At 49.1% G+C, this 14553-nt stretch overlaps 1 long non-coding RNA gene and 1 pseudogene across 2 annotated transcripts in view; one reads left to right on the top strand and one right to left on the bottom strand.

Moving 5' to 3' along the window:
* The window catches only part of LOC102503142 (uncharacterized), a 262112-nt gene that overhangs the window by 173743 nt on the left and 73816 nt on the right, over positions 1-14553 (bottom strand). The window lies entirely within an intron of this gene.
* Positions 6224-6718, top strand: LOC102502722 (40S ribosomal protein S10 pseudogene; annotated as a pseudogene).

The raw sequence follows: 14553 nt of genomic DNA, 5'->3' as shown, positions 1-14553 counted from the left end.
TGTGTGTGTATGTGTGTGTGTATGTGTGTGTGTGTCTGTGTGTGTTTCTCTCTCTTGCTTTCCCTCTCCTGTAGAAGCCAACAGCCACGCATTAAGTTTAGGACTGCCACAAGAGCCAGCCACCCTTGGTCTTGACGTCCCAGGGCCTGGCTGAGTGGCAGCTGTTGCGGCTGCAGGAGGCGAGAAAGCATACTGAGAGGGAGGGTCAGCACAGCCCCAGCTCCTTAGCTTGCCTCTGTTTCCCTTTCTCCAGGTTTGTGGGGTAAGAGTTCCGCAAAATTGACACCACACCAAGGTACCTGCCCCATCTTTCATCTCCAGCACGCATTCCTTCTCCGTGGTACCCAAAAGCTGGGAGGGCCACATCCAAGTAAGCATCTGCTCCCAGCGAGAAGGCAGCAGCTGGGCCCTTGCTGACAGGCTGGGTTTGCTTCATTTGATTTCTTCCCCAACGTGGGCTGGGATGACACAGATCAGCGGCTTTGGAATTCCCAGGCTTTCCTGCATGCACTCCCCTCACACTCCCTGGAGGCCGGGGACTCAATCAGCCTGGTTGTGAATCCCATGCTGCAGTTGCAGCCTTCGGCCTCAGGCATCACCTAAAGTTCTTTGGAAATGCTTCCTCCTCTGCGTAATGAAGGCAGAGTACAGGCGCAGTCCTCGTGGTTCACCCACGGATGTTTGTCCTCCATCTCCGCTCACCACGGGCTCGCAGCACGCGCAGTTGCTGCTGTTCCTCCCCTAGCTAGGCCCAGGGGGTAATGTTGGTTAAAGGTTTATGTCCTTCTGCACCAAGCCAGGCCCCGTGGGCATGCCTGAGGAGGGGGCAGGCAGGGACAAAGAGCAAGCCTCCTTCCCCCCACGGTGAGAGCCTTGCTCGCCCCCTGTGAGTGCACTGCTTAGAGCGGATCCCTAGAAGCATCGGCACATCGGTCCCATGGGACTCCAGAAGCCTAGCTCGTGCTGTACAGTGTGTGGGAACCCAACAGGTGCTCGATACAAGCTGGTCAGGACAGTGAGCGATTAATCACAGCTACAGAGTGAGTGCTTATGATGTCAGCCGTGCAGCGAGGAGCCAGAAACGATGGCAAACAAGAGAGACATGCTCCCACCTTCATGGTGTACAACTATACCCAGAGAAGCACATTCACAGACAGTGCACGTCCACAGAGGGGTACACTGGTGATGTCCAGGTTGCCATGGCAAGAGCCTCCTAGGAACAGGAGGAGGCGCTAAGCCACCCTGGATGTGAGAGGCACCAGCATGTCAGCATAGGAGAAATCTTGGGGAACATGCTAGAACAATTTCCTCACTCAACAACTGAGAAGCTAGGCCCAGACAAATGACTTGCCCATGGTCACCCAGCCAAGACCTGCAGAAGAAGGGTGAGAAGCCAACTTCAGGTGAGAATGGTGGACTGGACAGTGCGGGAAGGAGATGATCCTTAACCAGGCAGATGTCAGGGCCCTGTCAGCTGGAGGCAACATGACCAGAAGAAGGCAGAATGGACAGTAACCACGTCTCCTGAGTGTGCATTCTAAAAGGCCATGTTCATGTATGTAATCTCCAGCAGCACTGGCTGTGAGAACCCTGCAGCCCAGCAAGCTGTGTGCCTGAACCATCAGGTGGTGCATGTGAGCCGAAGTTGGGATGGGGTTCATCACTCTGCCCCTCTGCTTAGCCCCTAGTCTGTTTGCCATAGCAGGATTACGTGTGATGGGAAAGACTGGGGCAGGGCATTAGGATAAGAAGTTTCTGGAAGAACGCAAGGTCCCAAGTTTTGCACTTTCCCTGCTGAAGTTCTCTTAAGTCACTCCTGACTCACCTCTCCAGGTTAGCTCCTCATCAGAGCAGACAGTGTGTCTGGCTCTAGCCTGGAGCCAAGGCAGGGAATGGGAGTGAGAGTGGGAGATGAGTCTCCTCAAAAGCACCAGCCCCTAACCCCCTAACCCTGCAAGTGAGAAGGCACCTCCTGAAGACCCCTGGGTGCAGCACCATGTAGGCCATAGCTACCTCTCTCCAACCGTGCTTCAGATTCAGCAAGACTGAGCCCCCTGAAAGTTAAGAGGATACGGCTGTCCTAACAGCAGATTAGTTCACAACAGGCTTTTTAGAAATCAACTAGATCAAACCAGAGTTACAGCAGCAGTAACTTTAAGAGAGAGAAACAGAGACTGATGAGACAGGCAATTAAGAGAAGGGGAAGGGAGGGGAGGAAAGAGGGAAACAGAGGGAGGAATGTGATGCCCAGGAAGGACCAGCACTTTAGAGATAAATAGACCAGGGTGGGAGTTCCAGCTTCAGCATTATGAGGCTGTGAAGCCGAGAACGTCAGTCCTCTGATTCTGCATCCGTATGTGCAAAGTGGGCCCTGCCTTACAGACTAAGGGGAGATTAGCGATAACCCAGACAAAGTCCTTCTGCATAGTAGGTCCTGGATAGAAGAAAACCTCCCAAGTAACTTGCACCCACCTCCACTCTCCTTCGTCTTCAAGCTTGAAGATAAAGATTAAGATACTGGAGGGGCCAGCAGGTGGTACAGTGCTTAGGTATCTGGGCTCCCACGTGGCCAAACATGGTTTGAATCCAAGACGGGGGCTTGAAACTCATGCCAGGCCCATGTGCATACATACCCAAAATCCTGAGAGGAGAATGGAGGAAAAGGGATTGTAGCATGGCCAGCCCCTGAGGATAGCAAAAATCTCTCTTAAAAAAAAAAAAAAAAAAAAGAAAGAAAGAAAAGAAAAGGATACTGAAATGACAGAAAGATCATGAACACTTTTTTCTAAAAATGACAAACGATTAAATTGGTATTTTGTGTGAAGAGTGAGAAGGTATTTTTTATTTTTTAGTTCCTTTTGTTCATCTTTGCCCACAAAATCCTTCAAGGAAAGGTCAGCAAAGGCCCACATGTCAATAGCATTCCCATGAACTAAGGGGCAAAGGGCCAAGGAATGGAGCCATCTAGAAAAGACTCCACAGAACAGTGGGCCCAGCTCTTGAGACCCAGAACACAGGAGCTCTGTGATGGCAACTTTACAGAGACTCCCGTGGGTCCTGATTAGAGAAGGCCATAAAAAGTAGGCCATTGGAGGACTAAGCCAAAGTGCTACCTCAAATGCACAAGCTCCACTGAAGCTGTTTCCTGAAAGAGCCATGTGGCCCCTGAGAGAACATGAGAAAGAGGGACCCCCAGGTTAGGGGAGGGGCTGCTGTTCTAATTAAGGAGGATGGGGGAATTCATAGAAGAGGTTCTTTTTAATTCTGCATTAACCTTCACAAACCCAGAGATAGGTCTCATACCCAAATTACAGAAAGGGCAGTCTGCCCAGTTTGCCAGCCAGCGGGACTGGGGAGACTTGGACCCAGGACCACCAGACCTCAAGTCTCCTCCAGGTCCACCATCCACCAAACCCTGACTCGGCCTAAGCCTTGGGGCATGTTCTGGGCACTCCAAGCTCCCCTTTTCAGGGGCTGGGAGTTGGCTTCCCATCAGTCATTCTGCTGTGCCTGCCCTTCCCACATCCCTCCACTCCATCCATCCCATAATCACCACCTTTGTTCAAACTTCTCTTTAAAGCCTGGATTAACTGGGCTTCCGGGAGGTCATGCTCCTGACTTCGGAATGCACTTCTGACTTTGACGGAAACAGGTCTTTACTTCAAGTCACGCAGGCACATTTCGCTAAGTAAACTTTGGCAGCAATCTACCTTGCCTGTAGGACCCTGGGTATACCCAGATTGGGGTGGGCTCAGAAGGAGAGGACCTAGCAAAGGCTTCCAACAGACCAGGAGCAAGGCACAGAAAACCCAGGTCTGTGCTGCATGGCTGTCTAAACGCCTCACACAGCCAGGGGCTCTTTCCCAACTCCCAGCAAGTGACCTGGGGGGTTGGGGGAAGGCCTGCACTCACCTATCTCCTCCTGCCCAGAGGGCAAATCCCACTAAGGCCCCAGCCCTGAGCACTGGAAGGGCGGGAGATACAAACAGAGAGTGGGCAATGCCTACATGACCTAGGGAAAGGGAAAGTGCAGAGAAGGAAGACAGGGAGTGGGTGGGAGGGAAAATAAACAAATCAAAAACACGAACAGCAATTCAAACCCACTCTACTAAAAACCTATCAGCACAGCACTCCAGAAAACAGCTCCGCTTGGAAAACTTGAGTCTCCAGAGCTCCGTGGGAATAGGTGGCCTCACAGCATTCATGGCAAGCCAGCTGTGACAGAGCACACACACACACACACACACACACACAGAGCTCTGGGGGTAGGTGTGCATGTGAATCACCACTACATGTTTACCAAGTGCAGTGCCTTCACAGTGAAAATTACAGTATTAGTTTCTTAAAAGGCCACTACCAGCCGGACTGGGGCTGGTGGGTCCCACACCTGAATGTGTCTTGGCATCCCCTAGGGGGCTGGCTGGAATGCCCACCCATGCAATGCTAGTCAGTGGACATGGATGGTGTCTACTCAGCAGGCCTCCAAGGTAGTTCAGAAGCATCCAGAACTCACTGGAGAAGCCCTGTTTCTGCTCAGGGCAGTTAACCCGCTGTCTTTCCAGCTGAAGTCTTTGAGATAAAGTGAGGGTCTGAGTGGTTGTTGCTGGGAGGGGACAAGGATGACAAAATCAGCTCACCGAGCACCACTCTGTGCCAGGCACAGACTGGGCTCCTGACACCCAAGGGCTCCTTCACCCTCACCCACTGCTTTGAACTCATTACTAGACACCTGGGACAGATGGCCCGCTAGGGCCCACGGGGCACCTCGTCCAAGGCCACTGAACTAGGAAGCAGCAGAACTCATAACTTCCCTTTGTCGTGGGTGGAGAAGAGGAAAGAGATACAATCTAAATCATGGAAACACATGGTGGTTTAGAGGAGAGGAAGGAAATTGGAAAGGAAAAAAGAAAAAGGAAATCAATCATGGAGCACATCCTACTTGCCACACTCGGCCATACCCTCATGCTCATTTTACAGATGAGGAACCATGCTAATAAAAATAATACTGCTCTTGTAATCAGAAACGAAGTGCAAGGGAGGGGGGATGGGAATCACACTCCACCCCGCTCTCTGCTTGGCCCCAGGGGGCAGGCAGTCTCTGAGGAACCTCCAGGATCCCCCAACTCCTGGCACTGGCAGGAGAAGCAGATCTCAGCTACAGAAAAAGGGAGGATGGCCACCAGGTGAGCTGCTGAGTGGAGACCGAAACTTGGCATTCTGATTCCCCCACCAGCACAGAAAGCTGGCACAAGTAATGCATCTGTCAGTGGACTGACTTCTTCCTCAATAAACACACCCAAATGGTCACAACCCAAGACACGCGTGTGATTGGAGGGCATCACACCTCCAGCAGGCACAACTCAGCTGAGCCATGGACACTCCAGGGGGGCAACCAGGGCTCCACAGGACATGGGGGCTGGGGAAGGCCAGGGACAGCCCATGGCAACAGGAAGCTGGTTCTGGGAACAGTCACCACCACTGCCCCCCTGCAGGTTGGGGGACAACTGCTGAGAATGTGAAGGAAGAGAAGGGTTGGGGCAGCAGTGAAGGGGTCGCAGCAAACCTTCCATCTCAAACATGCTCCACGCCCAGATGAAAGGTGATGCCCGTGGCTAACTTTCACAGAGCCCTTTCAGGGTGTAGGCATGGCACACCAAGACTTCAGTGCAGGTCAGTCTGTCACCATCCCTGCCAGGCAGGGGCCAGTCCCATCTCTCTGTTGTAGGTGACAAAGTTGTAGCAAGGGTCATACTAGTGGTAATAAGATGAACTGGGGACTTAGCCATGGTGGTGGGCACTGCTAAGACATTATTACTCTGTAGGAGGCATGGGTTCAATCCCCATCCCCACTGAAACAGAAGCATGCCTGTAGTCCTGCAGTCTAGCTTGGAGGCTGGAGTGAGAAAATCACAACACTGTGTCAAAAATCTCTTTCTGGGGCCAGCATGTATGGTGGCATTGTCCTCCTGCCCATTTGCTCTGGACTCCAACATGGCCGACCACAGTTCGAGTCCCAGACCTGACAGCTTGCTTTCTCACTTTCTTTATCTCTCTCATGAGTGTACATGCCCTATAGCAAATTAAAATAATAATAATAAATAAAATAAAATAAAATAAAAATTCTTAAAAAAAGAAACTTTCTTAGGGCCGACCCCAGGGCCAAGGAGTGAAAGGGAGATAGATCTCACTTTCCAGCCTCGGCCCATACCTTGCAGCCGCTGCGATGTTGACACCCAAGAAAAACTGGATTGCCATTTATGAATTCCTTTTTAAGGAGGGAGAGGTGGTGGCCAGAAAGGATGTCCATATGCCCAAGCACCCAAAGCTCGTGGACACGAATGGGCCCTACCTTCACAACCTAAAGGCTACTCAATCTCTTAAATCTCAAGTTTCCTTGAAGAAGCAGTTTACCTAGAGACATTTCTGCTGGTCCCTTACCGATGGGAGTATCCTGTATCTCTAAGATTATCTCTACCTGCCCCCTGAGATTGTGCCTGCCACCCTGCACTGAAGTCATCCTGAAACTGGCAGGCCCCGACCCAAAGGTCCGGAGGGCAAGCAACCTGCAAGACTCACAAGAGGAGAAGCTGACAGGGACACCCAGACGGCGTGCTGTGCCCCCTGGTGCGGACGAGAAAGCCAAGGCTGGGGCCGATCAGCCACCAAGTTTCAGTTCAGAGGCAGCTTTGGTCCTGGACGTGGCCAGACACCTCAGTAAAGCTGGTGGAGATTATTTTGTGTTGAATAAACTTGTAGCCAGAAGAGAGGGGGAGATAGACCTCACGTGGTTGATGATGGTTCAAATCCCAGCTCTGGCAGCTTGCAAAATATGCCAGGCATACATGTATATGTACCCCAAATCCCAAAAGGATGAAGAAATGGAGAGGAAGGGATTGTGGTATAATCACACCCTAATGGAGATTGTTTTCTCTCTCCCTGCCTCTCTGTCTCTGGCAAGCACACATACCCTCTGGCAATTAAAAAAGAAAGGAAAAAATGAACTGGGATTGAGCCAACACAGACCACGTTCTTAAACTCTCAGCTTCACTACTACACCCCTGTTCTCTGAACACACCGGCATATCATGTATTAACCCTCTTCGGGCCTAGTTAGTGAACTCAGTGAACTTCTACTCAACCTGCAAAGCCCGTCTCCTCCTCTGTCAGTCTCCTTCACCACCTTCTTGTCCTCATAGCTAAATTCGAGGCTGTTCCTTCCCTGGTGTTCTTACAGCATAATGACATTATAGATGTTAAATCCCATGTCATCTGTCATCTCCTCTGGCCCGTTTACTTGGGCACTACAACTCAATCTGCAGAACTGGGCTCTAAAACCATGCAGGCCTTATTTTCTCCATGCCCTTAGCCCCACTCTGAACTCCCTGAGTAGACAACATTTGGTCACTGATCCACAGATGGAACGAAGGACAGAAGCACAGCAAAAATTCTGCAAATCACAATTCTGTCTTCCGTGAAAGCTCAGACTCTGGAATCCCAACAGCATATCTGCTTCCTGACTCCGTTACTTACCATATACACTAAAAAGGTTAGTTAACATTTCTGAGCTTCACTGCTCCCTTCAGAAATTAACAACTGCCAGGCCAGCCTTGTGATCTAGTGGTTAAGGGAGCCAAATCCCACATGGCTGACTGCAGTTCGAATCTCAGGTATAGAGGCTTGAGAAACACTCTGTGTGTGTGTGTGTGTGTGTGTGTGTGAACATGCTCTCACATGGGCTCAAAATTCCAACAGGATGGGGAACCAGCAGTTAGTGTAATGGCTATGTCACTGGACTCCCACGTAGTCGAACGCGGTTCGCATCCCGGACCCGGTGGCTTAAAACTCACGCTGGGTGCGTGTGCGTGCGTGCCCAAGATCCCGAGAGGAGAATGGAGGAGAAGGGATTGCGGCGTGACCATCCCCTCTGGGGGGTGATTTCTCGCTTTACGTCTCTATGTCTCTGTCTGTCTGGCGAGCGCACGCACCCTATAGCGAAAACCTCTCAAAAAAAAAAAAAATTCCAACAGGATGGAGAACTGGAGGAGTTACAGTATGACCATACTCCATTAAGGGGTGCTTTCCCTCCCTCTCTCTTTCTCTCTTTCTCTCTCTGTGTCTCTCTTCAATGAGTGCATGCACCCTCTAGCATTTTTTGTTTGTCTCTCTGGCAACTCAAAGGAAGGAGAAGAGGAATTAGCAAGTGCTAAGTAAGAGCAGGCAAAAAGACAAAATGAAATAATCCATGCAAAGTGCATGCTGGTCCCTCCCACACAGAAAACAATAAATATGAGCTATTATTACCACCACCCAGTAGCTCAATATATGGAAGTGAAAGTTAGCCACAAGGCTTTCTAAGCAGCCAAACATGCACCTGAAGGATAAATACATTCCCCGTGCTTCCAGAAATTTAAAAGAGTCTTTTTTTCTATTCGTTTTCCAGGTAAGACAGTAAAGGACATTTTTCAGTTAATTCAGGATGCCAAGCAAACTCAGGCTGGGCTCACTGAGGTCAACAAGCTGAAAGCACATCAGGTGTCTGTCATGGGAATCTCTGGAAGCCTGCAAGGAGGACCATGCGTTGGGTCTGAGCCTGCCCGGACTTCTCTAAAGCCCTCAGAAGGAGACGCCCAGAGGCCGGAGGAGGCTCACCTTTTGGAACATCGCAGGCGCTCCAGGCTGGACGCTTGCAGTTCCGTGTCCTCACCTAACCTGGGCAGAACGGCCAGCACAGGCCAACACTAGCAAGGGAGTGGGCAGGGCTGCAGAGATGACAGCGCAGTGTGTAGCCGGCCAGAGACCACAGAAGGGACAGGCTTTCCAGCTTTGCTCGCATGTTCCTGGGTCTCCAGGACATGTAAAGAACAAAGAACATGTTCCGAACCCACAAGGGACCAGCGACAGCCCTGGACATAATTGACTTCACCAACCTTCTCCTGTAACTTTTAGGAGAAGTTTTGACAGCCCTCGAGAATGACAGGACTCTTCCACCTCCCAGCCCCGGATTCACTTGGAATCAAGCTGAGATTCCTAGCCAATCTTCTAAGTCCTTAAATTCTCTACCAAAAGAGAAAGATGTCATATGGAAAAGTCACTTTCACTTTGTACATTTTTGTACTGTTTAAAGTTATGTTTAGCAAGCATACATTTTATTTACTTATTTTCTTAAGAATTATTTTATTTAACTTTATTATTTATTTATTTACTTATTTTCATTTGACCAGAGAGGGACAGAGTGAGAGAGAAAGTGAGAAAGCAAGCCACCAGGTCCAGGACTCGAACCACAGTTGGACATGTGGGAGTCCAGCACTCTTAATCACCATGCCACCTGCCAGCCCCACAAACACATATTTTAATTCAATCAGAAAAAAAGGGGGGAGGAGGGGACTACATCTGCTTCACTTAGTTTGGTTTTGGAATCAGCACCTGGAGACAGAATTGGAGGCACTCTGTGCATGAGGATAGCTCCTAGCTCTAGGTCCAAAAGCACCAAGGACCTGTATCCTAACCATTTCTCTTCATGACAGATGTCATGCCCTAACTGAAGAATGGTCACACACTCTACCTGATTCTGACAGCCTCTGTCTGGCTAAGTATAGATAAGCATGGGACGTCCAGGACATCCAGCCCCAGCCTTAAGACTCACAAACACCCCAGATGTTCCTCCAACATCACACATGAAGCAGCTGGCCGCATAGGCAGGTCTCACCTGAATCTACCTAGCCCTGCCTCTGACCCACCTGAACACATGAGTCAGGGCTGCGTGGCTGAGAGGGCACAACAGTGTAGAGAGGAGGGGAAAATGTGGGTTCTCCCCCAGTGTGAGAATCAGCCCTGAAACCTAAACCTCTCTGAAACCGAATCTCCTAATATGTGGAACAGGATGTTATTTGGGTGGGAGGAGCTAATATTCAGTGCTTCCTGAAAAGTCTTCCAGTCAAGGGACCCTGGACTAGCCAAGGAGATCAAAACCAGGCGTAGGAAGCCAAGGGCAAGGGGGTGGCTGAGGGAGATGGAACTGGAACGTCTACTTTTCCCTAATGTCTATTCAGTAACAGTTTTCATATACGCCGTCCCCCACGCCCCACTAAGTAAAAACCGCATTTAACATGAAGTCTGCCACCCCCTGAGAACTCTCCCCAGACCATTCCCTCAGCTGACAGGCAGCTGTCTGAGCCAGCCCTAGGACAGCGCTCTGGATGGCATGGCCCGATGTGCAACGTCAAGTCCACTGCAGCCCCTCGAGCCCTGGAGAAGCCATGGTCTGGCAATAAATGTTCCTCCACCTTCCACATTGCTACTTTGCTTTCACTCTTTATTTTCTCCCTGTGGAAGAGGAGACAGGGCTTGGCTTTGCAGCCCCCTTACAAGGCAATCTGGAAGGCAGTCCAAGAGGACAGGAATTCACTCAGCATTTCATCCTCTGGGCTTTCTGCCCTCGGCAGGCTGAGGAGGAGGAGGACGGAGGGGAGATGTGATTGTGGCAGTTAGGGAGTTCGTCAGAAACCAAGCACGTTCAGCACCACTACTCATCTCTTTGGCAAACAGCGTAACTAACACAGGCTAACATTCATTCTCGGGACACGCGCTGGGGCTCTGTGTGCATCATCGCACTGAGTCACCACCATGACCCAGACCACTCTGCGTTTCAGGAGGAAGGCTGCCAAGGTCTGGGGCCGTTAAACCATCCCCTCAAGACCCCAAAGCCAGCAAGTAGGAGCTTCCTCTAGCTGCAAAGGCCATTTGTCTCGACACACTCAGGGCTTGACCAGGGAATGTGGGGAGAACTGACCAGCTCCACAGCAGACTTTGCCTTGCCTTCGTTCAGCCCCTCCATACCGGCAGGAAGTACTGCTCATTCTCTCTCCCCGTAGCCCCCGCAAAGAGTTTTTGTTTTTTTTTTCTTTTTTGAAGAGGTTTTTGCCATAGGGAGCGTGAGCTCGCCAGAAAGACAAAGACAGACAGACAGAAAGCAAGAAAACACCCCCCAGGGGGGATGGCCACACACAACTCCATCTCCTCCAATTTCCTCTCAGGATCTTGGGCACTCACACACACACGCCAGGTGTGAATTTAAGCCACTGGGTCTGGGACTCGAACTGTGGTTGACTCTGACATAGACAGAGTCCAGTGACATAGCCATTATGCCAACTGCTGGTCCCTCAAAGAGGTTTTTGATTCTGTGTTGGTGGTTAGTTTCCTAAAACTGCCAAAACACATTTCTATAAACTCAGAAGCTTACAGCAACAGAAACTTACTCTCATACAGTTCTGGAGGCTAGAAGTTCAAAACCAAGGTGTTGGTAAGAACGTGCTTCGTCTGGTATCTCTAAGGAAGGACCAGCCCTTGCTGTGTCCTGGCTTCTGCTGGCTCCCTGCGATTTCTGGTGGTCTTTGGCTTGTAGCCATTATCAGTCCACCTCTGCCTACACTGTCACATGGCCGCCTCCTCCTCCTCCCTACATCTCTACAGACTGTTCCTCCCTATGTCTCTGTCTCTAGGTATCTTCTCCTCTCCTCTAAGGACACCTGTCATTGTGTTTAGGGCTCACACTAATTCGGTACTTCATCTTCACTAATTACATCTGCAAAGACCCTACATCCAAATAACACCACATCCTAAAGTTGGTGCAGACATGAATTTGGGGTGACACCATTCAACCCAGTACAGCTGTCTACCATCTCCTATTGTGAAGTAAACTTAGTAGGTTACAAACATTCTCAAACTATTAGGCCATGAAATTGCAGGGAACAGTACAAGCAACCAAGTCGTTAAGCTCTCAGGAAAACAAGAAGAGGGAAACAGCCCAATGGAAAATGGTGGTATTGCGTAACATCTTCTTTGTCCCTCTGACTTTCGACATTAGTCAAACATGGCAAAGCTTAATAATAAATAATGAGACTTAAATAATTCATACCCAATAGCATTAGCATCATTTTGTTATTTAATAATAAAGAATAAGGATGTCAGCTTCATGATTTACTAATGACTGCTTAAATAATTCATTGTACTATGTAACACAACTTGCAAACTTGTTGACTCATTCATTGGCGTCCATCCTGAACCAAACCTCCAGGCCTCTTGTCAATATCATCTCTTCCATCAACATAGACCTAGACCTTTTTCCTCTTTTTTTTTCAATTTGCTAGAGGGCAAGTGTGCTCACTAGAGAGAGAAAGGGGGTGGGGAAGTGAGAAAGCTCCTCCTACAGAGGACGATTATGCTGCAATCCATTCTCCATTTCTCTTCTCGGGATTTTGGCCATGCACAGACACGCACTTGATATGCTTTCCTTTCTTTATTTTTTTTATCTTTTTTTTTTCTGAGAGAGATTTTTGCTATAGAATAGAGCACATGTACTTCCCAGAGAGACAGAGAGCAAGAAATCACCCCCCAGGGAAAGGGCCATGCCGCAATCCCTTCTCCTCCATTCTCCTCTCAGGATTTTTGGGCACACACACACACACGTCCAGCACAAGTTTTAAACTGCCAGGTCTGAGACTCGAACCACGGTCAACTATGTGGGAGTCCAGTAACAAAACTGTTACACACGTGCTGCCCCCCACATCTGGTGTTTTTCTAACCACTGGGTCTAGAACTAGAACAGTAGTCAGCTATGTGGGATCCAGCCACCTCAATCACCACACCACCAGTTGGCCCCAGTAAACTGCTCATTAACGTCCATCCCACAGAAACAACTCCCAAATACCAAAGTGTGCATTAAGAACACAGCAGTGGGCCCAAGAAGATGGTGTAGTGGCTGAAGCACTAGACTTCCACATGGCGACAGCGGTTTGAGTCCCAGACCCAGTGGTTTGAAACTCATACGGAGTGTGTGTACATGCATACCCAAAATCCCAGAAGGGGAATGAAAGATTGTGGTGTGGCCATCCCCCTCAAGGGGTGATTTCTCACTTTTACTCTCACTGTCTCTGTCTCTTCAGGGAGTGTATGTGCCCTATGGCAAAAAAAAAAAAAAAAAAAAAAATTAAAAAACACACCAGGGCAGGGCTTGGGGACCGCAACCAGCAGGTGGTAAGGTGGTTAAGGGCTCTGGACTCCCACATGGGTGACCATGGTTCAAGTCCTGGACCTAGTGTCTTGCTTTCTCTCTCTCTCTCTCTCTCTCTCTCTCATCAAATTAAAATAAATAAATAAAATTAAATAAAATATTTTTTTAAAGTACACAGCAGTGCCTACAGGAGTGTTACAGAAAATCTTTGATAAATTGTCAAAAGCAAAGAGATGGCACTAAATAGATAAATATGTTAAGAGAAAGGTGAAGTCGGATACAAAATCACATGTGCAGGGCTTTTTTTTATTTTTTTTAAAAAAAGAGAGATTTTTGCTATGAGTGTGTGCACTCACCAGAGAGACAGAGACAGAGAAAATAAGAAATCACCCCCTGGTAAGATGGCTACACCACCCTCAGCCTGAGTTTCGAGCCACTGGGTCTAGGACTCAAACTGTGGTCGGCCATGTGAGAGCCCAGTACCTTAACCATACCAACCTGCTGGACCCAAGCAGGGCCATTTAAAAAAAAAAAAAAAAACCTCTGTGATCTAGCCATGGGATGCAACAGTAACACAATGCTCCTCCATCCTGCAGCCACACGAAAAGATCCTGGGTCCATGCCCCAAGGTCTCCCTATACACCTCAGGTGAGGCTATGATCCTGGTGGCTGAGGCTGGAGGTAAAGTGTGACATGAAGACCCTGTTGGAGATGACGGTCTCTCTCGCTCTCTTTCTCTTTGTCAAGAAATAAATAAACTTAAAAAAAAAAGAGAGAGAGAAAAAGAAAACACTGACCAGCCAAGTGGTGTAGTGGTTAAGGCAGCTGGATCCTACATGGCCAACTATGAGGCTTGAGTCCTGAATTCGGAGGCTCGAAAAGCATACCAGGCACAGGTGTGTATCCCAAATCTCAAGAGAATGGAGGAGGGATTGCAGCCCAGTCTGGGGTGGGGAAGGAGGGGCGGGATGCTTTCTCACTTTCTCTCTGTCTCTCTCTGCAAATGCACTTGTCCTTTGATAAAGAGGGGGGGGGGGGGGGACTGTTAATCCTTTGGATGTAAGAAATTAGTAACATAAACTACAATACAGCTTACCAGGAAACATTCTGTAGATAACCGTGTAAGGGTGCCCCAGATTCGGAGAACACTCAGAGATTCTATCTCTTAGTGGTAGAACGAATGTTTTACATGTTCTTCTTTTTCAGGGAATGCAAATGGGTCGCTATCTTCTCTAAAGTGCCTAACCTTCTTTCTGTCTTAGCACACCTCACAGGGCTGCTATAGGGTCAAATTAAATAGGTAAATGTATGCAAAGAACTTAGAATAGTTCTCTCATTTATAAAAGTACTATTCAATTCTCTGTGAAGCAAAGTATTTTATCATTTTAAGAAAATTATTCTGAAAGTCAAGGAATAGACAGCCAGTAGACATAGGCGGACTGGACGGCAACACACACACACTCGCAGGTGCTCCGCAGCAGCCCGGCTGCTCCTTTTCTACTGCCTTTATTCAGACTTCCCGCCCTCAGCAAAGGCAAGATAGTC

The sequence above is a fragment of the Tupaia chinensis genome, unplaced genomic scaffold (assembly GCF_000334495.1).
Source record: "Tupaia chinensis unplaced genomic scaffold, TupChi_1.0 Scaffold000513_1, whole genome shotgun sequence".
NCBI lineage: Eukaryota > Metazoa > Chordata > Mammalia > Scandentia > Tupaiidae > Tupaia > Tupaia belangeri.
This window is presented reverse-complemented; position numbering and strand designations above follow the sequence as displayed.